Source organism: Oncorhynchus nerka, linkage group LG2, assembly GCF_034236695.1.
Source record: "Oncorhynchus nerka isolate Pitt River linkage group LG2, Oner_Uvic_2.0, whole genome shotgun sequence".
Taxonomy (NCBI): Eukaryota; Metazoa; Chordata; class Actinopteri; order Salmoniformes; family Salmonidae; genus Oncorhynchus; species Oncorhynchus nerka.
This window is the reverse complement of record NC_088397.1, coordinates 23,776,043-23,800,967: the sequence shown is the minus strand read 5'-3', so window position 1 is coordinate 23,800,967 and position 24,925 is coordinate 23,776,043. Positions and strand designations below refer to the sequence as shown.

The 24,925-nt window shown below is 43.0% G+C and overlaps 1 protein-coding gene across 5 annotated transcripts in view; it reads left to right on the top strand.

Annotated features, from left to right (window-relative positions):
• The window catches only part of LOC115132854 (beta-1,3-galactosyltransferase 1-like), a 120,916-nt gene that overhangs the window by 72,363 nt on the left and 23,628 nt on the right, over nucleotides 1-24,925 (top strand). For 2 of the 5 annotated variants that reach the window (XR_010465181.1, XR_010465180.1), the window contains one exon: nucleotides 13,891-16,501. The exons of the other annotated variants lie outside the window; for them this stretch is intronic. The gene's annotated coding sequence lies outside the window, so the exon portion shown is untranslated. Of the gene's footprint in view, nucleotides 1-13,890; nucleotides 16,502-24,925 lie in introns of those variants that run through there. 5 annotated transcript variants of the gene reach the window in all.

Here is a 24,925-nt window from a genome sequence, read left to right as displayed (position 1 = left end):
TGGCAGGTGTATAAAATCGAGTACACAGCCATGCAATCTCCATAGACAAACATTTGCATTAGAATGGCCTTACTGAAGAGCTCTGAGACTTTCAACGTGGCACCGTCATAGGATACCACCTTTCCAACAAGTCAGTTTTTCAAATTTATGCCCTGTTAGAGCTGTCCCTGTCAACTGTAATTGCTGTTATTGTGAAGTGGAAATGTCTAGGAGCAACAACAGCTCAGCCGCAAAGTGGTAGACCACACAAGCTCACAGAACCGGATCTCAGCTTGCTGAAGCGCGTAGCGCATAAAAATCTATCTATCCTGCGACCCTCACTACCAAGTTACAAACTACCTCTGGAAGCAACGTCAGCACAAGAACCATGTTTTTCATGGTTTGGGCTGGCCCCTTATTTCCAGTGAAGGGAAATCTTAACGCAACAGCATACAATAACATTCTAGATGATTATGTGTTTCCAACTTTGTGGCAACAGTTTGGAGAAGACCCTTTCCTGTGCACAAAGCGAAATCCATACAGAAACACCAGAACATCTAATTGTAATGTATTTTGTAGTTGGTTCCGGCAATGAGGTGCTTTAAAGCTAAAAGCAGATTTATCGAGTTTGGTCGACACCCGAGGAACCTCAGGAGTTAAGCAACCTTGTGAACGGGTTTGGTATCTCATGTTTTTATATTTTAACAACAAAGTTAGGTACGTTGAAAACTTCTGTAGTAGAGCTTTGTAAAAAATGGCATCCTATTCCCTATAGTGCACTTCTTATAGGGAATAGGGTAAAGTAGTGCACTCTATAGGGGACATTGTGGGTGCCACTTCAGACACAGTGATGGTCTGTGGTGTGTAAACTCCATACACTATAGCAGTAAAAAGCTTCCTGGTTGGTAAAGTAGCCAACTGCAGCCAATCTCCTGTGATTATTGGTGAATGGATGCTGAGCTAATGGAGTCGTTGGATCCTACTCTGAAATTAACAGCCACTTTCCCACAGAGCCCTGTGCGTTTTAATTAATTAGTCGATAGTCGCTAATCAATCAGACTTGAATTACAGAGGGAAATTAGAAGGATACACCCTAAATGCCGACCTCTGAGGAAAATCCATTCTGGCATGTATAGGGGTGGGGAGGGAGGGAGGGGGAGGGAGGGAGGGAGGGGGAGGGAGGGAGGGAGGGAGGGAAAGGGATGCTGTTTCTACTACAGATGTATAGGAAAGCTGTTTCCCTAGCATGTTAAGGATGCATCCGCGGATTAGCATTGAGAATCAATAGGAAATGCTAAATGACCGAAGCAAGTCTGACTCAACATTATAGTGTTCGTATGTGACAATAAAACATATTATAATTTTTTTCTTATCTGAAAAATGAAGTCATGGAATAATCTCAGTAAGGGTTGTTGTGGTGGATGTGGGTGATGCCATCCAACCTGGCATCCATCCATTTCTTAGAGGGAAATGTGCCACTGAGTGGATTTCTCTAGTACCACATTCCTGATAAAGGTGCCCCTATAGTAGTGTAGGCACACAAAGCAAGCATCTGCTGCCTGCCACTCTATTGAAGTGCCAAAATTAACACATGCACACGCACACACACACACACACACACACACACACACACACACACACACACACACACACACACACACCAACTAAAAATGACCAATAAAACTATTGAGTGGTACTGGGTGACATGATTCTATTTCCAGTCTATATGTAGTTACTGTGGAGGGGAAACAACAGCTAAGAACACTTTTAATCTCAGATCAATAGAACATGTCTGTAATTGGGATAACGCAACATACCAGGGTGGGAAACAGGCAGTTGAGAATATTACTCTAGTGTCAGATTAAATGACACAGTGCACAGGTTTCATTAGTCTAGCGTGAAGCGCTTCTCTTCAGTTCCAGGGGTATAAACACACAAACCCACTGCTCCTGAGATAGAGGGGCAGGAATGTGGGGATGTGATAATCAATCAAATCCGTTCCCGGGTTTATAGGGGAAATGAAGCAAAAAACAGATGCTAATTGATTTGATATTGGATTAGATTCCTATAACACTTTTCTAGGGGACTCAACGTGCTGTGTACTGCAGATTACGCTGTACGCAATGGGAGAAATTCCAACTACCACATAAAATGTGAAGGCTAGATTATGGACTCATAGCTCATAGGGTTCAAAACCTGTCTCCGCTGTAGCTTCAACCTGTAGCCCACAAAAGCGATTGTAAAGTTGAGTTGAGCTTCAGAGCCCCAAGGTCTAAAACTAGGGGCAGCCGCAAAGAAAAGTTTGAAATCTCCCGCCTCGTCTGATTACACAGATCGAGGAAAATACACGTTTTTAGACACATAATGACATTTCACAAAAACAGTGTAGCATTCACAACTGTAAATTATCTCCACCAGGCTTTGCTAAGCTGAGAACATTGTGTAGAGATTGTTTTGTAGTCTGTGAAAGCTTGGATGGTGTCGGTCTTATAGCTCTCAGAAGCACAATAAATACCTTTTAGTGTTGTGGCTACAGAGGAGCTTTAATAGGGTAAACCCTGCAGCCGCTTTCTGGATCTGTAATGTATACTGCTCAGTCAAGTGTTTCTGTCCAGTTGATGTGTTGTTTTTAGGTGATAGAAATATCTGGCGTGGAACTATAGAGTGTAAAGCGCCTGTACTTGATAGTTCAAACACGTCCATCAGGTCGCTTCATGCTGCATCTTTGACAATACAGTATGCTGGAACTATTAAAGGGAAATCAATAAGCAAATAAAACCAGGATCGTTTTAAGATTATTTCGTTTTTTTCCTCTTTGAACTTTTCTGTCCACTTCCCTGTTTTATGTTCACGTAGTCCTTATAACCACAAACTCCTAGTATCCTTTACGTACTGAAAGAATGAGCAGCCTTTTCACTAGACCGACCTTTGAGGAGGTGAACTTCAGTAGATGAACAGACAAACGCTGCCTCAGTTATAGTACAGCACATAAAATACTATTGTGTAGTTCAATACATTTGTTTCATGTCTCACCTCAGGAGCAAGAACACAATAGACCATTATTGTGATACCCAGTGAAATGAACACAGGTTTCAAGACGGATGTTTCGAAACCTCATTTATCATGTCCTTCCTTCCTGTTTGGTTGGTCCTCCCTGTATGAGAGGGTAAACGTGAGGCATACCTCTATTCCCGACTTCCACTCAGAACCAGTTTTTGCGGGAATATCACAAATTGCTGCTTTGGCTCGGAACAAAGACAACATTAATTTTATCATTTGATGTTTTAACCTGGCAGTATTACTCTCAGTAATCAGAAAAAACTATACGTATATATATTCTTAACAGTTTGACCAGTGGGAGCCTGCTGTTTAGAGGGGCTGTTAACTTTTAAAGTGCTTTTCGATGGTCTTCAAGAGTTGATGTGAGCCACAGTTAGTTTTATCAGAACAGATTTTGAGTGGGAGTATAGAAGCCTTGTGTTGGGGGGCTGTATGGTGACAGATCACTGTGTTTGGTGTGGGTTTATATTGAGAACTGTGTGTTGGTGTGTACAAAACAGTATCTGTTGTAACAATATTGATAACAACAATGAAACCTTGGTTTGATACAATGATGTGATACAAGTGTGGGCTGTACCATTGTGTGCATGTGTATATCCTTGTTTGCGAGTGTGAATGTGTGCGTGTCTGAGTGTCGAGCAGAGAGAGTAGCTCAAGGTCTCAGCAAGGTCTACGTTCCCCAGGGGCCCCTGGAGACAGAGGTGAACCATGAGTCCTAGTCCACCCACCATAGCAGAATGCCTATAGCAGAATGCCAAACTCAAGGCTCTAGTTTCCCATGAGACATCCTTTGCTCTCACCTATCATCACAGGGGTCAGATTCAACATGACCTCCAGACATTCACAAGATGGCTATTGTTTTCACCTCCTGGCTCTGCACTGACGTGGCTAACCTAGGCTCACAACACCGCCTGGCCCCACTCCAACCCCCCAGGCATCATGTGTGTCTGTGACAGGAACACTGGAGGAGGGTGCAACCACTTTACACGCCCACAGCTGACCTTTCACCCCCTTCTGTCATCACATGCGTAACACTCTGGCATGACCGTCTGGACACTTGACCATACGATCGCTTGACCATCTGGTCATATGGCCGTATTTCACAGACTTGTACATGAATTCACGCGTGACACTCTGGCACAACCACCTTAATACCGTTTGACCACTTCACCATTCGACCTTCTGAACGTCTTTCAGGATATAATACACAATGTTTTCAAGGCTGCTGTGCTGGTCATTAGTCCTGCTGACCTCTCGGCAGGTTCATTTATGACATCATGTCCTGGCAGTGGTGAAGGGCATTATGAGAGGGATTACACCCAACACCCTGGCTCATTCAGTCCCCCACGCTGGCACTGCACCTTTTCTGTTTCACATTAAAAAATAAAGTAGAGTGTGTGTGGGGGGGGGGGACTTTGGTGTGTGTGTATGCTATTATCAGTGTGTGCGCTGCTAGAGAGCGAGGATCGTCTTTCAGAGACACCTGAAAATGCGCAGTGCGGAGGGACTCCTGCCTTGAAGGCAGCGGTAATTGAAGTTGAAATGAAAAAGGACTCCAGAGCCAACGCTGCCAAGAGAGGAGACGGGGATATGAGAGGAGGGATGAGGACGTGAGAGGAGCGGAGAGGAGAGAAAAGGAGAGAAGGGTCCAAGGGAGTCCGAATCTATAGGGGAAAATCAAAGGTGCCCCGTAGGTGCTAAAGAAGTGATTTCCTTGGGGGATAATGTAGTTTGGCTCACCAACTCACCTTGAGTTATTAAAACATGGATTACCCACAGAACGCAGGGCTGAGAGAGAGAGACTTAATTCTTCTAGCCTTTTTAATCTGGGTTTAGAGGTAATGTGTGTTTGTAATACAATGCATGACAACATTACCATACTTCCATAGACTATATATACAGAAGTATGTAGACAACCCTTCAAATTAGTGGATTCGGCTATTTCAGCCACACCTGTTGCTGACAGGTGTATAAAATCGAGCACACAGCCATGCAATCTCCATAGGGAAACATTGGCAGTAGAATGACCTTACTGAAGAGCTCAGTGACTTTCAACGTGGCACCGTCATAGGATGCCACCTTTCCAACAAGTCAGTTTGTCAAATTTCTACCCTGCTAGAGCTGCCCTGTTCAACTGTAAGTGTTGTTATTGTGAAGTGGATACGTCCAGGAGCAACAACGGCTCAGCCGCGAAGTGGTAGGCCACACAAGCTCACAGAACGGGACCGCCGGGTGCTGAAACGCGTAGCGAACTTGACTTGCCTGCATAGAGCCCTGATCTCAACCTCATCGAAACACCTTTGGGATGAATTATAACGCCGACTGCGAGTCAGGCCTAATCGCCCAACATCAGCGCCTGACCTCACTAATGCTCTTGTGGCTGAATGGTAGCAAGTCCCCAAAGCAATGTTCCCAGAAGAGTGGAGGCTGTTATAGCAGCAAAGGGGAGACCATCTCCATATCAATGCCCATGATTTTGGAATGAGATGTTCGACGTGCAGGTGTTCACGTACCTTTGGTCATGTGGTACACTGGATAGGTGCAGTGAAATGTGTTTTTTTACAGGGTCAGTCATACCAGTATGGAGACCCTGTAGCAAATTAGGGTAAGTTCTTTGCTCAAGGATTTTCATCATGTCGGCTCAGGTATTTTAGATAGATTTTTCCCCTTAACGGCTCAGATATTTCAGAGCTAGCGTCTGTCAGCCCGGGCAGGTCTTTACAATATTAATACCCCAAGTCATTATGCAGTTTTATTCTCCCTACTGTAACTGTTTCAGAGCCGGCCCAATGCCTCAGTCAGCAGCCCGGCCTTATCCTGCTACAGTACCACCACAGATAGAACAATGAGACAGATATTTCACCAGATGTATAAATGTGAAGCATCCACTTGGCGTTTCCACTCACTACCAAATATGGTAGTGAGATGAAGCCCACAAGCCGGCAGTGGGAGAAGATAGAAGAATATGGATTTTGGCTGACATTTTGCTAATTTTGTCATTTATAAAATATTTCATCTCAATACAGTTTTCTGTTCCCAAAAGTAGAATCTGTTACATACACTCAAATAGTATTTGGTAGCATTGCCTTTAAATTGTTTAACTTGGGTCAAAGATTTTGGGTAGCCTTCCTCAAGCTTCCTACATTAAGTTAGGTGAATTTTGGCCCATTCCTCCTGACAAAGCTGGTGTCTCTGAGTCAGGATTGTAGGCCTCCTTGCTTGCACACACTTTTTCAGTTCTGCCCACAAATGTTCTATGGGATTGAGGTCAGGGCTTTGTGATGGCCACTCCAATACCTTGACTTTGTTGTTCTTAAGCCGTTTTGCCACAACTTTTGAAGTATGCTTGGTGTCATTGTCCATTTGGAAGACTCATTTGCTACCAAGCATTTACTTCCTGACTGATGTCTTGAGATGTTGCTTCAATATTTTCCTCCCTCATGATGCCATCTATTTTGTGAAGTGCATCAGTCCCTCCTGCAGCAAAGCACCCCCAAAACATAATGCTGCCACCCCCATTCTTCACAGTTGGGATGGTGTTCTTCAGCTTGCAAGCCTCCCCCTTTTCCTCCAAAGATAACGGTGGTCATTATGGCCAAAAAGTTAAATTTTTGTTTCATCAGACTTGAGGACATTTCTCCAAAAAGTATGATCTTTGTCCCCGTGTGCAGTTGCAAACCGTAGTCTGTTTTTTTTATGTCGGTTTTGGAGCAGTGGCTTCTTCCTTGCTGAGTGGCCTTTCAGGTTGTCGATGTAGGACTCCTTTTACTGTGGATATAGATGCTTTGTACCTGTTTCCTCCAGCATCTTCACACGGTCCTTTGCCGTTGTTCTGTGATTGATTTGCACTTTTTGTACCAAAGTACGTTCCTCTCTAGGAGACAGAACGCGTCTCCTTCCTGAGCGGTATGACGGCTGCGTGGTCCCTTCAGGCATTGGAAATTGCTCCCAAGGATGAACCAGACTTGTGGAGGTCTACAATATTGTTTCTGAGTTGTTGGCTGATTTCTTTTGATTTTCCCATGATGTCAAGCAAAGAGTCACTGAGTTTGAAGGTAGGCCTTGAAATACATCCACAGGTACACCACCAATTGACTCAAATGATGTCAATTAGCCTATCAGAAGCTTCTAAAGCCATGACATAATTTTCTGGAATTTTCTAAGCTGTTTAAAGGTACAGTCAACTTAGTGAATGTACACTTCTAACCCACTGAAATTGTGATACAGTGAATTATAAGTGAAATAATCTGTCTGTAAACAATTGTTGGAAAAATGACTTGTGTCATGCACAAAGTAGATGTCCTAACCACTTGCCAAAACTATAGTTTGTTAACAAGAAATTTGTGTAGTGGTTGAAAAACTAGTTTTAATGACTCCAACCTAAGTGTCTGTAAACTTCCGACTTCAACTGTATGTATGTACTTATATGGATATATATAATTACACTAAAAATATACGGGGGATAGGAAATTATGCAGACAGTTACATTGATGGAAGCAACAATCTATCTGCAATATTACAGCTGATCCACCCCTTCATTTGACTTTTTTTTTAAATAAATAAAAGAATAATACATTCATGTAATTGGCGAGTAACAGGTCGGCTCTCGGGAATAATATTGGTCCTGATGTTAGGCTCGGGGCGGGTGTGGATCCAAATAACTCACCCATGCAGGACTCTACTACCATGGGACCTGCACTGATAGTCCTATCCTGCTAATGTACTGCACTACAGTACCACCATGGGACCTGCACTGACAGGGATGGACCTAGGTATCAAAGGCTCACTGAATGGGAACCACACCAGCTTTGCTGGCTTTACTCAGCTCTCACCTGTTTGCATTGGATTCTCTCTGCTCCCCCCATGTTTGCCTAGTGAAACCTAGTGAAACCTTGGCCCACGCCTGATGTATGTACAGTGTGTGTGTTAGTGTTGCCATCAGTGCCATGAGTCAAATGTGAGTCTGTCCCCGGCCCGTAAGTCTCACAGCACAGGGGCATGTCAGCTCAGCATGATCTGGCCTCCACACACACACTTAATTTCATAAAACGATTGTCATCACCCAATTTGTCATGGGCCACAGTCGTGCTCGGAACACCATCCGTTTGCTCCAGGCTGACTTTATGCTCCGTCATATTTGATAAGTCTTATGTGGTCTGTTACGGACGAAGCAGTGAACAAAGGTACATTTCCCCACGCTGCCAAATGGTGAGACGTGCCCCCTGCACATATTATCACGCCCTATGATCATTAGGTACAATGACAACGAGGTAGTCTATGGTACGGTCTATGGTAGATTTAAACAGATTGGACTTGTGCTCTACTGTAGGTCTATAGTGAACATAAAGACAAAGCTACAATGTTAGCATGTGTAAGGTAACCTGTCTTCCTGTATTATTACTACTGTCTGTCAGTAGAACAAATGGATGTATTGCTGAACAGACCTTGAGGATGGTGTATAATAGATACATCAGAGCATCTGTACCTCTTCAGGCTGTACAATAGACTGAGAGGAAAGTAGAACAGCTAAACACATAGATGTATCTTCAGGAATTATATATAAAACATGTGCCTCTGAAACTAGCCTGATAAAGAAATAAGTACTTTGGAATCCTCTTTGATAACGTTAGATAAAATACCCCCCAAGGCCCTTTTTGTCTCTGAATCAAATTATGGATATTATGTTCTTTTTTGGGAGCATTTATTTGACTCGTAGTAAGAGCAAGTGCACATTCTGTAGGCAAATCTGTGTTGAGTGCTTTTAGTGGCCACTTCATGAAGGCTCTAATGTCCATTTGACCTTTGTCCATGTTGCAGTTTAATGTACCGCTTAAAAGCAGGATAGTGTTCGTCTTTTTTGGCTGAAAACAAACATGTTTTCCAATTCCAAAATGTACAAACTCTACTTTTATGAAGAGTAAAACAATAACTAGATAACTAGATGTTTGTGGGGCTTGCTTTAGCTCTTTTAAAAGTATATTTGTGGTAGTGGAAGAAGTAAAAAAAATTGTACCTTACTATTTAAAGCAAAGCCGTTACAGTGCCTTCAGAAAGTATTCACACCCCTTGACTTTTTCAAGTTTTGTTGTATTACAGCCTGAATTTAAAATGTATTAAATTGAGATTTTGTGTCACTGGCCTACACACAATACCCAATAATGTCAAAGTGCAATGATGTGTTTACAAATATTTACAAATTAATTAAAAAGGAAATCCTGAAATGTCTTGAGTCAATAAGTATTAAACCCCTTTGTTATGGCAAGCCTACATAAGTTTAGAAGTTAAGCTTAGCTTAACAAGTCACATATTATGTTGCATGGACTCACTCTGTGTACAATAACAGTGTTTGAATTATATTTCTTAATGACTACATCATTTCTGTACCCACATACAATTATCTGTAAGGTCCCTCAGTCGAGCACTGAATTTAAACCACAAAGACCAGGGAGGTTTTCCAATGCCCCTCTTTTTATACTGCTGTTACTCTGTTATCATCTATGCATAAGTCACTTTAATAACTCTACCTACATGTATATATTACCTCAATTACCTCGACTAACCGGTGCCCTGCACATTGACTCTGTACCAGTATCTCCTGTATATAGCCTCGCTATTGTTATTTTACTGCTTCTCTTAATTATTTGTTACTTTTATTTCTTATTTTTGTAGGTATTTTTCTGAAAACTGCATTGTTGATTAAGGGCTTGCAAGTAAGCATTTCACTGTAAAGGTCTACACCTGTTGTATTCGGCGCATGTGACAAATACAATTTGATTTGATTGGTAGATGGGTAAAAATAAAAAAGCAGACATTGAAGTGGTGCTTCTTACTTAAAACATGAGGTTTTTCCCAGGAACATTTTCCAGGCCATAGACATATCTGATACTGGCAGAAAGCTTAAATTCTTGTTAATCTAACTGCACTGTCCAATTTACAGTAGCTATTACAGCGAAATAATACCAATGATTTTGTTTGAGAAGAGTGTACAATTTTGATCATGAAAAGTTATTAATAAACAAATTAGGCACATTTGGGGAGTCTTGATACAAAATCTTGAACAGAAATGCAAGGGTTCATTGGATCAGTCTAAAACTTAGCACATACACTGCTGCCATCTAGTGGCCAAAATCTAAATTGCACCTGGGCTGGAATAATACATTATGGCCTTTCTCTTGGATTTCAAAGATGATGGTACAAAACAAATACAAAATAATGCTTTTTTTCTTTGTATTATCTTTTACCAGATCTATTGTGTTATATTCTACTACATTCCTTTCACATTTCCATAAACTTCAGAGTGTTTCCTTTCAAATGGTATCAAGAATATGCATATCCTTGCTTCAGGGCCTGAGTTACAGGCAGTTAGGTGAAAATTGAAAAAAGGGGCTAATCCTTATTAATAACGTTTTTAAGAACTTGAAGTTAAGATAGCCTGAACATGTGAAAATTGGTTTGGGGTCTCTATCTTGAACGGTTCAAGAATTACTATTGGTAAGTTATTTTATGCACATTTATGCACATTTATATAGTTAATGACAAGACATGAGAGAGCTGTTAGCTGATGTTAGCTAGCTACTTTCCGTCACTCTAAACTCCGACAAACAGCTGTAACTGTTGATTGGTAGAAGATAATTACTTTCTGATTCCAGCTTTAAATAGAACAGAAGTAAACCAAGATGTCATACCCTTTAAGTGTGTGTGATTGTCCATAGCAACGGCTCCGTTTGGGCTGCTCAACGACAAGACTGAGAGAGCTGTTAGCTGGCTTTAGCTAGCTACTTTTCGTCACTCTAAACTCAGACAAACAGCTGGAACTTTTGATTGGTAGTAGATCATTCTGTTCTGATTCCAGGTCATTTTAATACCAGAGCAGTAGACCAAGATGTCATTTTTCAGTTGTTTGTAAAAAGTTTTGGGGAAAATTGTTAATGAGGTTACTAAAACAGCTGTATTGGTAGATTGGTAGCAGCTATTTTTTTCCGATTGGAATAGCAGAGAAGTAAAGGAATTCACATGCTCTCATGTTTTGACTAACTGGTCGCGAAAGGGGTCAAATTAGCAGATTTTTGTCAAAAGTTGCTTTGTTGCCAGTGAATGGAATGTTGGATTTCTGGGAGTTTAAAAGTTTAAAAGTATTAAATATATATTAAAAAGTTGTATGCAAGCACACTGGTCCTGACCACTCTGAACATTTTAAAGTTGGAATTGTATTTCTAGCTTAAACAGTATAAGAGGATTATCATTCCAAATAATAATAATAGGAAGTATGACAAAGATTTAAAGTGGGGACTCTTGCTTCACAAGCCCCTTATTGCATCAGCCTATTCAATATTCAGCTATTCAGTTTTGTCAAGTTTACTATGTTGTGCTTGCCTTAGAACTACTAACACAGGAGTGTACACTGAGCAGAGGTAAGGCAAGACTAACCGAATGAAAAATATCCAATAAAATGACCAGGCTACATCACTCTTATCCCCATGGCGACAGGGTGTCTACCTAAATGGCAGTATATCCATGCAGCTGTGCTCTGAGGATTTACACTGACAGACACCACGCTAGCAGAGCACAGTACTCTATGAGGGTGTAAGCTTTCAATGCTATGCAGACAGTGGAACTGTAGGATAATGGAAGCGTAATTAGTCCCTGTCCCATGGTGACATCGTCCTCCTCTCCTTCCCCCTCTGTCACCGCATCACTGCTCGACTTTATAGACGGGTTAGCTGACAACATCACCGAAGAGATACACACGATTCAATGGGGCAGAAGTCCCTGTGTTGTAATTACATCTGGATGGTCAGATAGCTAGCAATGACGATGACAAGACGCTGCCACGTGGAGAATTGCAGGTTGCTCATTTCAACTGGTTTTAAGTTGTTCTTGATACCATCTTGTTATTAGGTGTTTTGGCTGATGTCATGTCTACGTTAATGTGGCAAAAATGTGCTGGCTAGCTAGCTAACCAACAACTGTGACGATGTATTCGAGAGCCAACAACATTGGACACTAAATATAGTTTACATGTTGTCAACAATCTACAGTAAATCTGTTTTGTCCCATAGTTGCGCACACGCTTCGGTTTCGTTGCTAAACAACCAACCCATCTATGGAGACTGGGGGACGGGCGGGGGTGGGAGGACGGGGAACAGGGGAGTCTTTGAACCATCCTGAAGCTGCATACAGTTATTGTACACTAACCCAATTATGTATAGAAATGTTGAATGCAGAAACTGGGCCAAGAACCAGATTTGTCAGTATTATCTGGGACATTTCATGAGAGAAAGAGAAATATGTATAGTGTGGTAGATATGTATGTATGGTGTATTCCATGGGATGGTATGGAAGGTATTGTTATGTCATGGTTCTTGAGAGAAATAGCCAATCAACACCTGGTTGAGAAAATTGGCTGGGAAACCTATGGTATCTATCTAGTCATTTAGATTTGTGGTCAAGGTGTGTTTACTGTATTTATTATCAATTTGTCTTCATTATCACCATGGTGACAGGGTTATAGACAGGTTGGCAGAGAGAGTAAATGAGAGCGAGAGAGTAAGACAGAGTTTCTTCTACCGTGTGTCTGGTTGAAGGATGCATGTTTGAGAGCGAGGTAGACGTACCCATTACCATCTTGATGTTCTGTTTGTAGTTTATCCTTGTTCCCTTGCTAGATAGTCGTCAATCTCTATGACTAAAGGTAATTTAAAAAGTAGAAGGATAAATAATTTAAAATGCTTTACCTCAGCGAGTTGTTCTGACCTCAAACAAAGAGTACTGTGACACTAATGGTTTTGAAAATAATCCAAATTTAGATTCTAAAACCAAAGAACTGGCACCATGCAACCACACACTCTCCCTCTCCCAGCCCACTTGTTTTTTCTCTTCCCACTCGCGGACCTGTGAACACTGCGAAGTCACACATAAGCGCACTAAGTCGTGCACACAAGCACGCGCACACAAAAACACAAGAACACACAGACACTAACAGTTATTGTACACACAAGTACTTACGGCAGTCTCTTTCTCTCTCTCGCACACACACACGCACACACACACACACACACACACACACACACACACACACACACACACACACACACACACACAGTATCCTACATCTGCCCACACACATACAGTACAAAGAGATGCCTGGAGAAATTGTCTTCTGATCTGCCATCTACCATAAATCACATTACTAACACAGAGTCCCTCATCACTGACGAAACGCACCAAAGTTCAACAGTTCACTCAGAGTTCCTTCTCTGTATCCCTATATTGTTTGTACTGTACAACATGCCATGGTGGCGCTTTAGCCTGAATGAATTCACATCATAATTGGAACGTACTGTAGTTGTTGTCAAATGGGATCTTGGGAAGGTACGACAAAGAGTTTATTTTGTAGACTTCAGGTAATTTATGGTATAAAGTGCTTCATTTATTATCTAGTGTCTACATCTCTCCAATTTACCCATCTCACCAATTTACCCACAACCACCTGGTGACACATCAATGGAGACTCTACAAGAAGATAAACTGTCATTTATACTCTTTCTATTGTGCACCATTTACTAATTACACTGATTAAAATCCTTGGACAGTGTATTCATTCCTATTTTCCTCAGAGCAGCTTACTGTGCCTCTGTCAGAATAGGAGTGTTGTAATTATCTATTGTGATCGTAAGCTATTCATTGAATTGAAGAGTAATTGCAGGGTAATAGTAATTGCCAATCAGAGACAGAGGTTCACAGATATTAAAGGATTGGTTTGGTAAGAGATAATGGCGGAGGAACTCCACTTAGCCTACGGGGGAGTTGGAGTCATCATCTTTCTTGCTTACTCCTATCCATTCCTTTCAGATCTGTGAACACCAAAGGGGTAGAAGAAGGGGCTAGGGGCTGAAGGAAACAAGCCAGAAGTCTGAAAGATTGAGGTCAAAGCTGTCCGTTGTTTTCCCTGCAGGACCAGTGAGAGATTACGTTTTGATGACAAGCTCTATACCTTAAGGTGAGATAAAAATTAAAAGTCTGTCTTTATGAAAAGGCGTCATACCAGGAAACTTTTGGGGGGGAAACAGTTGAAAATAAAGTACCTCCCACTTTTTTTCTTCAAGGATTTTGCACTGTAGAAAATGAAAAGCTCTCTGTTTGTTCATTTTCTTTTCATGGCCTGAAGACTACAATTTTAGAAAACATTATTCAGCCTTTTCTAAAGAAGTATCCTTGATGCAGCTTTGGATTGCACTGACTGTCATACGTCAGCTTTGTCATTTTCTATTACTTCGGTATTTACAGTGTAATTCATTGTTTTGATTGGTAAAAGTTCAATAGATTTGATGTGTGCTTAAATCTCACCTCTCTCTCTCTCTCTCTCTCTCTCTCACTCTCACTCTCTCAGGGGAAGCTAAGGTTTGCTTGCATGCACGGCACACTTCCTTTCTCTCTTTATCTCTCTCTCAATCTCTCTTTTTCTCTCTCCCACACTAATGCCCTTTGCTAAGGTTTACGCGTCATGGGTTCTGTCATGCATATGCTTTATTCTCTTAATTCGGTCTCTTAAATATTCACTTTGATGATGCTAATGTGTAGAAGCGAGTCGAACACCGGCGCAATCTCATGTTTGAAGACGTGTCGGGCGTCCTGTACCGCCACCTCAGCCTCGGCTAATGAACGCTCCGGCTCCGCTCCAAATACCTCGCTCTACACCCGCTGTTTCTCCCACTCTCTCACTGTCTGCTTTCTCTTTAATTGTCATCTATGTTCACGAAAAAGACTTTCCGCGACCTCATACTGACGTGATGCTCGACTTCCCTTTACTTAAGTAGGACTTAGTGTTTACGTTGAATAAGAGATATTGGATATTCCTTGTTCTATTGTTTAGGTAACCGTGTTGGAGATTTACCTAGAGAGAAGTTTTAAATAGCACATTACATGTTTTAACACTGTTCAGGCTAGAGCCTGTAACTATGGTTGATTTTGCAATAACACTTGCAATATTTATAATGAATGGTTGCTCAGTCATTTTAAAACGTTTTAAAAAATGGTGGTGTATAATTTAAGGCGTGCAAATATGATTTCTTTATACTCAGTCCAAATCGAGTGGGAGCACTGGAGGCCTCCATTATATGGTCATTATAGGCTGCTGTGTGGGTAGTGATTTAAGGAGATTTGTTTCTCCTGCAGTTTCCTAGGAAATTGCCCTCATTATAATGGTTCTATTCAGTTTGGATCCAGATCGATCTCACACTCTTTCCACAGTGAGGCAGGGGTCTTAGTAACGCATGTAGGTGTCAGTGTGTGAGTGACAACAGTGCAGTGATTACTGCCAGGAGGCTGAGGGTGTCAACCAAGGGTTAACAAGGGTTTTATATACAGTCCGAGGCATATAAAGTATGTAAGCACAATAGTACACGGATTACTATTCAGTGGCTGAGAGTGTCAAACAAGGGTTAAGTTGGGGTGTATGCAGTAGAGACCTATAGAGTCCTGGTAACACCCCTCACTGACGGGCCATATGTCTGAAGGGAATCTAATGCTTTTATGGCTCACAGACTGAGACTGTTTGACTAAAAGCAACTGTCGGTGTGTATCTGTGTCTTTATGCGTGCTGGGCAGGGGGTGTCAGTCTTCAAATAACCACTTTTAGGCTCTTTAATGTTCAAACTACCCAACTATCTCAATCAATATTGCTCAGTGTGCCGTTGAATGTTGAAAAGAGGGCTTCGAAAGAGGGCTGCACGGCAAGGCCAGTAGAACCAACAGAGAACCAATCAGAATTACCCACCCTGCAATGTCTGGAGTCATCACAGTTCTATTAGCAAGGAACGATGCTCTTTAACAGTGTGGTATTTGCTCTTCTTACAGTATGCCGTTGTCATGGTTTTGAACATCTTGGAAGAGTGGCTACTGTCCTCTACTGTCGTTATGGATAGAAAACATGACTTTGAGTCACTAGGGTTAACACCAGTTCTACGCATTGGCATCGCTGGGGGGAAAAAAGTGTTTTGTTAATTAAAAGATGTGTTTCATGAGAACTTTTATTAAACTGGGATATTATCTTTGCTTGCATTATTGGTTTGGTTATTTTCCTCATCGACTGTCTCCACTGATTTGTTCTATGGCAATGAACATTTTTGTAATTTGTTCCCCCCCCTCTCTCTCTCTCTCTCTCTCTCTCTCTCTCTCTCTCTCTCTTATCTCTCACACACACACACACGAAAATATAATCTAGTTTGGAAAAGCGACTGAGATTGTTTTGAGCTGTACGTTTTCAGAGTTCTTAGAGAACAGTAGTGAATCCTTCCCTACCTGGGCCTCGAGCTCCAGGGACACAATCTCTCCAACACCATGCAGCCTCTGGATGAGAGACACACTGGGAGGTGTCCTTCACATTACAACCTCTGGATGAGACACACTGGGAGGTGTCCGTCACATTACAGCCTTGGAGGAGAGGACATACTGGGGGGATGAAGGGGAGACAAGTGTATTTGTTTAGTGTTAAGATACAAGTAACAAAGTATAATAATCACATCATAAAATAATCAAATAAAAGTACTAACAAAGTAACAAAAACAAGAGTTTTTGAACAAGATCATGGCGTCTGGTAACAAGTGGGTATCTTGAAGTGTTCCGTTTGTAGTGTGTTAGCCTGCCGTCTGTTTTTTTCTCAAGGTATTAGTATCTGCTATCTAGCTTGATTTTCAGGGGGATTTTCAGGGGGAGCTTGTTGGGGACCAGTCTTTGAGGTATTCAAACTATATCACAAATGTACCTAAAAGTGTGTTCTTGTACTGATTTGAGTCAAACAGGATAGACACAAGAATATCAAACATCATGTTTGTCATGATATTTGATCATAGAGGTACATTTAGGGGCTCACGAGTGGCGCAGTGGTCTAAGGCACTGCATCTCAGTCCCTGGTTTGAATCCAGGCTGTATCCCATCCGGACGTGATTGGGAGTCCCATAGGGCGGTGCACAATTGGCCCAGCACCGTCCGTGTTTGGCGGGGATAGGCCGTCATTGTGTTAATTAAGAATTTGTTCTTAATCTTAACTGACTTGCCTGGTTAAAAAATTTTTTTTTTTTATGTTTAGTATTCATCATAGATAAAAATAAAAATCAAAATAAAGAAAGTCGCACACTCCATGTATAAACTCCCGGCAACTTTTATTTATTTATTTTAATTTAATTATTTATTTTTTACCCCAATTTCGTGGTATCCGAATGTTTTTAGTAGCTACTTTCTTGTCTCATCGCTACAACTCCCGTACGGGCTCGTGAGAGACGAAGGTTGAAAGTCATGCGTCCTCCGATACACAACCCAACCAAGCTGCACTGCTTCTTAACACAGCACCATCCAACCCGGAAGTTAGCCGCACCAATGTGTCGGAGGAAACACCGTGCAACCTTGGTTAGCGCGCACTGCGCCCGGCCTGCCACAGGAGTTGCTGGTGCGCGATGAGACAAGGATTTCCCTACCGGCCAAACCATCCCTAACCCGGACGACACTAGGCCAATTGTGCGTCGCCCCACGGACCTCCTGGTCGCGGCCGGTTGCAACAGAGCCTGGGCGCGAACCCAGAGTCTCTGGTGGCACAGCTAGCGCTGCAGTACAGCGCCCTTAACCACTGCACCACCCGGGAGGCCCCACTCCCAGCAACTTAATGCTGGGAGATTATACATGGAGTGTGCTACTTCCTTTATTTTGATAGTTTATAGTTTATTCGCCGTTAGACAGCACCTCCACACGAACACATTTTTCTGGGCGTGCGCCAGCTCATGTTTTTGAATCTACTAGTATTCATCATGGAACAATAGAAATAGGCGTGGTTACACTAGGATTTAACCGACTTCACATTATTCCATCTCTACCACAGTAACAGCAGCCCTCACAGTACAGAAAATCCACATGCCACTGTGGATAGAGGAATGAAACCAAGCATTACAGTGTAAAGCTTGAAGAGTCATCCTAATTGGCCCCTATTACAGCCCATAATTACCACTCCCATCACTGGATAATGTGTTGTGTAGGCTGATTATACACAGATCCTTTCAAAATAGCCGAAACGCTAATAGCCCTAGAAACAAGACAAGTACTCTGCTAGTCACGATCGTTCCTTTTTGTTTTGGTCGATCACGATATCACACCTCTATTTATTGCAGAGTAGGAATGGGGGGTTATGCAAATATTAAAATGAGCAGAGGAGTTCTCACTAACCTGGTGCCTTTTCTCTCTCCTTGGTTTGATATGTGTCATTTATCTGACAAAGAATGTTATTAATTGTATTTGCATCGTATAATTGGAAACCTTCCCTGATGCATTTAGAAGCAGAGCAGTCTCGTTAAGTAGCACTCTGAGAAGGGAGTCAGAGGACTAGAATTAACATAAAGTAAACCTAAAAAGAACTCACTGTTTCAATATAGGAGATGCTGCTGTACCAATCACTACTGCAGACTGTTTTGAAATTGAGGGAGAGATTAGAAGAACCTCTTGGATTGGAAGGTGAAAAAAAACAACCTAAGAGTGAATGAGTAGGAAAGAGATGGAGAAACAGTAAGTGGAAGGAGAGAGATGAGGAGAAACAGGAAGAGGAAGGAGAGAGATGGGAGGGATTCAGGTAAGGGGCAAGAGAGAGAGAGAGATGAGGAGAAACAGGAAGAGGAAGGAGAGAGATGGGAGGGATTCAGGTAAGGGGCAAGAGAGCGAGAGATGAGGAGAAAACAGGAAGAGGAAGGAGAGAGATGGGAGGGATTCAGGTAAGGGGCAAGAGAGAGAGAGAGATGAGGAGAAACAAGAAGAGGAAGGAGAGAGATGGGAGGGATTCAGGAGAGATGAGGAGAAACAGGAAGAGGAAGGAGAGAGATGGGAGGGATTCAGGTAAGGGGCAAGAGAGAGAGAGATGAGGAGAAACAGGAAGAGGAAGGAGAGAGATGGGAGGGATTCAGGTAAGGGGCAAGAGAGAGAGAGATGAGGAGAAACAGGAAGAGGAAGGAGAGAGATGGGAGGGATTCAGGTAAGGGGTGATAGAGAGAGAGATGAGGAGAAACAGGAAGAGGAATGAGAGAGATGGGAGGGATTCAGGTAAGGGGCAAGAGAGAGAGAGATGAGGAGAAACAGTAAGAGGAAAGAGAGAGATGGGAGGGATTCAGGTAAGGGGCAAGAGAAAGAGAGATGAGGAGAAACAGGAAGAGAAAGGAGAGAGATGGGAGGGATTCAGGTAAGGGGTGATAGAGCAAGATGAGACTGAAAGAAAAGATAGCAAGATGGGGAGCGAGAGACACAAGAAAGTGACGAGAAGGATGCCACACCACCTGTTGTTTTAATGACTTCCTACTTGCTACTTCCTACTTCCTGCTAAGGCATTTTTTGACAGCTTTCTGTCTCTAGTCTTCACACATCGGTTTCTCATCATTACAATAACTGGCCCTGAGGTCCCTTGGTCCACTCAACCTCCAGCAGGAGACCAGACTGGTCCAATTTAAACAAACACCACACACTGCTTTCCCTCTGAGACCTCAGAGAAGTGCTACCTCTTCCCTCACTCCCTCGACACGGGCAACACTCGACTCATTCTCCTCTCACACAGAGCAAACTCACACTGGCTCCTCTCTCACGTTGCTATAGCTACCTGTCTGAGAACTAACGAACAATACAGACCTTGAGTTCCCCCCGTGCCCCACTCATCTGACAGCTCCACTGCCTGTCACTTTCAAAGACCAACTATATACATAAATATAAACGCAACATGTAAAGTGTTGGCCCTATCTTTCATGAGCTGAAATAAGCTGAAAAAATGAGCTGAAAGATCCCAGAAATGTTCCATGCGCACAAAAAGCTTACCTCACTCAAATGTTGTGAACAAATTTGTTTACATCCCTGTTAGTGAGAGTGTCTCTTTTGCCAAGATAATGATATTTACACAGGTGCTGTGGACAATAAAAGGCAACTCTAACATGTGCAGTTTTGTCACACAACACAATGTGACAGATGTCTCAAGTATTTGAGGGAGCTTATAATTGGAATGCTTACTGCAGGGATGTCCACCAGAGCTGTTGCCAGAGAATTGAATATTCATTTCTCTACCATAAGCCGCTTCCAATGTCGTTCTAGAGAATTTTCAGGACGTCCAACCAGCCTCACAAACACAGACCACGTGCATGGTGCCGCGTGGACGTGCGGTTTGCTGATGTCAACGTTGTGAACAGAGTGAGAATACAATTGCATTTTATCAATGGCAATTTGAACTCACAGAGATACCGTGACGAGATCCTGGGGCCCATTGTCATGCCATTCATCCGCCCCATCACCTCGTGTTTCAGCATGATAATGCACAGCCCCATGTCGCAAGGATCTGTACACAATTTGTGGAAGCTGAAAATGTCCCAGTTCCTTCATGGCCTGCATTCTCACCAGACGTGTCACCCATTGAGCATGTTTGGGTTGCTCTGGATCGATGTGTACGACAGCGTGTTCCAGTTCCCGCCAATATCCAGCAACTTTGCACAGCCATTGAAGAGGAGTGGGACAACATTACACAGGCCACAATCAACAGATGTGTCATGCTGCATGAGGCAAATGGTGGTCACACCAGATACTGACTGGTTTTCTGATCCACGACCCTCTCCACGACCCTACTTTTTAAAAATCTGTGTTATCTGTGACCAACAGATGCATATCTGTATTGTCAGTCATGTGAAATCTATGGATTGGGGCCTATTGAACTTATTTCAATTGACTGATTTTATGTCTTTATATGAACGGCAACTTAGTAAAATCTTAGAAATTGTTGCATGTTGTGTTTATATTTTTATTCAGTATATAATATACTCCACCTCTTAACTTATATAATGTGCAGATGGATCAGTATTAGAAAGGTTCAAACAATCTGATTAACAGTGTCACTCCATTTTATACATTGTATAATAGTAGTGAAGACAACATAACTATAAAATAACACATATCATGTAGTAACCAAAAAAGTGTTAAACAAATCTGGAATGCTTTTCCAACAGTCTTGAAGGAGTTCCCACATATGCTTTGCATTTGTTGACTGCTTTTCCTTCACTCTACAGTCCAACTCATCCCAAACCATCTGAATTGGGTTGAGGTCGGGTGATTGTGGAGGCCAGGTCATCTGATGCAGCACTCCATCACTCTACTTCTTGTTCAAATAGCCCTTACACAGCCTGGAGATGTGTTTTAGGTCATTGTCCTGTTGAAAAACAAATTATATTCCACTAAGCGCGAACCAGATGTCATGGCGTATCGCTGCACAATGCTGTGGTAGCCATGCTAGTTAATTGAGCCTTGAATTCTAAATAAATCACAGACAGTGTCACCAGCAAAGCACCCCACACAATTACACCTCCTCCTCCATGCTTCACGGTGGGAACCACACATGCGGAGATCATCCGAACAAAGGACAGATTTCCACCAGTCTAATGTCTGTTGCTCGTGTTTCTTGGCCCAAGCAAGTCTCTTCTTCTCATTGGTGTCCTTTAGTAGTGGTTTCTTTGCAGCAATTCGACCATGAAGGCCTGATTCCCGCAGTCTCCTCTGAACAGTTGATGTTGAGATGTGTCTGTTACTTGAACTCTGTGAAGCATTTGTTTGGGCTGCAATTTCTGAGGCTGGTAACTCTAATTAACTTATCCTCTGCAGCAGAGGTAACTCTGGGACTTCCTTTCCTGTGGTGGTCCTCATGAGAGCCATTTTCATCATAGTGCTTGATGGTTTTTGCGACTGCACCTGAAGAAACTTTCAAAGTTCTTGACATTTTCTGTATTGACTGACTGACCTTCATGTCTTAAAGTAAGGATGAGCTGTTTTTGCCATAATAGGGCTATCTTCTGTATACCACCCCTACCTTGTCACAACACAACTGATTGGCTGAAACGTGTTAAGAAAGAAGCAAATGCCACAAAATAACTTTTAACAAGGCACACCTGTTAATTTAAATTAATTCCAGGTGACTACCTCATGAAGCTGGTTGAGAGAATGCCAAGAGTATGCAAAGCTGTCATCAAGGCAAAGGTTGGATATTTTGAAGAATCTCACATACATCATATATTTTAATCTGTTTAACACTTGTCTTAACACATGATTCCAGATTAGTTATTTCATAGTATTGATGTCCACTGTTATTCTACAATAAAGAAAAACCCTTGAATGAGTAGGTGTGTCCAATCTTTTGACTGGTACTGTGTATGGAGGATAAACTCGAAGCAGAAACAAGACAAGAAGTGAACCCGAGCCGCGAATGCAAACCCCCTATCTCTCCATGATGGCTCCATCTTAGGACAGATTGCATGGCCCTTCACTTCAGGCAGTAAAAGCTGACGGGGACCTCATAAAGTAGAACAGCCTCCCTCTGCAATCTCAACATTAATCACGCCAGCCAGCTAGATATGACGGCTCGTCTCAGTCCTCCTCCCTCCTTCCTCCTCCTTCCTCCTCCTCTTAAGTCAGACAGCTGCCCACCAGTCAGTCTCTTTAAGGTTCCACTGAGTGCTCTTTGAAGAGTTCCTACAATATCTGCCTGCTGGCTGCTGTCTTGGTGTCTTCCAAAGGGTGTCTCTCCCTAACGCCTCCTTCTATCGATCTGTCATGGCAGGAAGCCAGTCCCCTTCCTTCAGTCTCCAATGAATTAATGTCCCCTTCCACCGTGACAGCCAGTCACACTCAGTGAAGCTGGTGCTGTATCAATGGCTGTCAACTGTGTTAAGGGAACCCACGAACACACACACACACACACACACACTCACAAGAAGACATATGGAGTGCACTCATTAAAAACAATGGTCAGGGATTTGAGACGGAGCTCTCAGTAGAAGTGTGTTGCGGATCCCCCTCGTTCAGCAGAGGGAACCAGTCCAGAAGATAGTAAAATATTAATTCAGAGCTGTGCCAATTATTCTACCCAACGTGCCGTGCCAATCTGTGCTTGTTGACGTGTTTGTATCAGCATATATTTAAGTCCTCTTTATATCCAAGGCTGCTTAAGCTGGTGCATATGGCTTTATCATGTGATACCCATAGAGGATGTACAATAATGATATTATTGAGCTGATTATTTTGTATTTTTTGACTTGATTCACCCTGCAAATGCTGTAGATTATACATAGTTTCCTATCAACTAAACCTGAAATGTGTACATCCTGATTTGTTCCTGTCAGTCGTTGATACAACCAGTCCTGACGCTCTCCTAATCACCGATGGACATCACTTTCATGATACCATTTAGATCCCACACTGTGGTTCCAGTGTTGCCTAATATTCCCGAGTCTCTCTGTCTATTGGGCTAAATCAGAGGACAAGTCTGCCCAAACCCAAGAGGAAGTTGGCTTTTCTTTTGAACAGACATCGTTCTGAGTCCGACTGATCATGCGGGAGCATTCAGATCACGTCACAGTGTCAGAACTCTCCTATTGAGAACATTCCCTCGCCTCACCCAGCTTGTTGCCATAGTAACATGGCCATTTGGAGTCAAAAAGGGTGTTTCGACGCACACCCTTCCATTACCAAACACACATACCGCACACACACACACATTACTCACTCACACACTATATCTTTCTCATCCACATTGTCTCACAATCACACACGCTCACGCACTCCCCATAACTCTGTCTTGGCTTGAAGCATGTTGTAGTCAAACAGAGACCGTGTTAAAGGTTAAGGCCTGTTCTTTGAAGAGTTTTCAAGGACACATACAGATCTGTTTGTCTGTGGGTAGAGGGGCAGCGATCTTAATGTCTAATGTTTTCTCTTGTGTGTGTATCTGTCTCTGTGTGTGTGTGTGTGTGTGTGTGTGTGTGTGTGTGTGTGTGTGTGTGTGTGTGTGTGTGTGTGTGTGTGTGTGTGTGTGTGTGTGTGTGTACCTCCTCTCCCCTGCAGCTTATCCCTAAGTCGTTGTTTTAAAAGTAAATGTGTTCCCAGTTGGTAAAATAAGGGTAAAATACAATAGATCAAATAAAGTATGCTTCATTCATTGTATCGCTCAAAAAGACAGATATCATTTGTAACACCCTTCCCCACCTTCAACCCATGCCCTCCATCTAATCCTCCCACCTCTAACCTGTGGACATCCTCCGGTGTCCCCCGCCACCACCCCCTTTCCCCGCTTCCACCACCACCACCTCCTCTCAAGCCACTTCCTGAAGGATCAGGCTTGAGTGGATCTGACAAGTTTAATCATTTATTTATGGTCTCCTGCTCTGCAGAGGTTGGAAATAAGTAGTTAGATGAGGCTGCGACAGCTCCTTACCAGCGGAGCACCGTGCCGGGTAGTTAGATGACGCAGCGACAGCTCCTTACCAGCAGAGCACCGTGCCGGGTAGTTAGATGTCGCAGCGACAGCTCCTTACCAGCAGAGCACCGTGCCGGGTAGTTAGATGTCGCAGCGACAGCTCCTTACCAGCAGAGCACCGTGCCGGGTAGTTAGATGTCGCAGCGACAGCTCCTTACCAGCAGAGCACCGTGCCGGGTAGTTAGATGTCGCAGCGACAGCTCCTTACCAGCAGAGCACCGTGCTGGGTAGTTAGATGTCGCAGCGACAGCTCCTTACCAGCAGAGCACCGTACCGGGTAGTTAGATGTAGCAGCGACAGCTCCTTACCAGCAGAGCACCGTGCCGGGTAGTTAGATGTAGCAGCGACAGCTCCTTACCAGCAGAGCACCGTGCCGGGTAGTTAGATGTCGCAGCGACAGCTCCTTACCAGCAGAGCACCGCTCGGGTAGTTAGATGTAGCAGCGACAGCTCCTTACCAGCAGAGCACCGTGCCGGGTAGTTAGATGTCGCAGCGACAGCTCCTTACCAGCAGAGCACCGTGCCGGGTAGTTAGATGTCGCAGCGACAGCTCCTTACCAGCAGAGCACCATGCCGGGTAGTTAAA